Source organism: Apis laboriosa, unplaced genomic scaffold (genome assembly GCF_014066325.1).
Source record: "Apis laboriosa isolate Shangri-la unplaced genomic scaffold, ASM1406632v1 scaffold26_cov146, whole genome shotgun sequence".
Taxonomy (NCBI): Eukaryota; Metazoa; Arthropoda; class Insecta; order Hymenoptera; family Apidae; genus Apis; species Apis laboriosa.
Genome location: NW_025222592.1, coordinates 940,003 through 941,246, shown reverse-complemented (window position 1 = coordinate 941,246; position 1,244 = coordinate 940,003).

The window sequence follows — 1,244 nt, the reverse complement described above, 5'->3', positions numbered from 1 at the left end:
CAAAAAAAAAAAAAAAAAACAAAAAAAAACAAAAAATGGAGTAAAAAACAAAGAAATACGTGAAGTCGTAACGTAAAAATTCTTGTATTAATTAAGGGGAAAAAAAAAAAAGTAAGTCGCCTTGATGCTGGAGGCGGTTCGTGTAATCTTTATTACGTGATAAGTAAACGTTCAAACATCGTTGAACAACAACAACACACGCATTCAAAGAGTACAAATTTCTGTAAGTCCCTCGTTGGTTGTTCGAGGCTTGAACCGGCACCACCTGTTGTTGTTGCGCGATCACGATATTTCCATTGAGAAAACCAGGAGAATTGGCGTTTCTTAGGGGGTCAAGGAAGACAAAGGAATAGAGCGAAGGTAAAGAACGAAAACGAAAATAAGGAAGATTGTCAGGTATTGGGAGAAGGGAACAATGTTTCTAACGTGCGCGAAAAATGATGGAAAAGGTGAAAGCTAATTAGAAAGAACGTTATAGTGGAGAGAAAGTTTGGAAGAAAATAAGCTCGTACAAGGGTCCAAAGAGATTCGGAATAAGGGATCGATCGATAGTAGCGACTATCGCGTAACGAAGATCGCTTCGAAGGGGAGACTACCTCGAAGTTTTCACTTTGCGGCTCGAGTGGAACTACGTTGGTGGGAAATAAAAAGAGGCTACGTCGAATCTAATATGATTAGGCCAATGGACGTGTCTTATTTGGCGCAATGGCAAAATTCTAAATCTGAGAAATTGTTTTTCAATGGTCTGGCAAAGAAACTGGATTGTTAATTGTTCGGTTTCGAAATTGTAAATGAAAAAGAAATTTTTGAGTCTCTTTTTGATAGATCTTAGATCTCATGACAGAAATCAATGCACAGAGATTGATCCCTTAACCCGGATCGAAATAGTGAGGCAACGAGTTGTTCGAGAGTCGAGTTTTCTGGCTAGGTTTACGCAGACCAGATAGACTGATTACCAAACGTAACGAGTGATCTCTGATTTAAAAACAAACGAAGAATAAAAAGAAAAAAAAATGAAAAAAATAATGAAAAAAAGCAAAACGCAAAACGGTTTTAAAAACGGCGTTAGTTTGTAAGAAAATAAAAACGAGGAAAAAAAAATAATAATATGCGGTAATAACCTTTCGCGGGATAGGATCTCGGGACAGGGTAAGACGAACCGAATCTGGAGGACGCGTTCCAAAGTTTCACGGGGTGATTGCGATTGGATTTCACCTGCGAAACGAACAATTGGATGATACTTC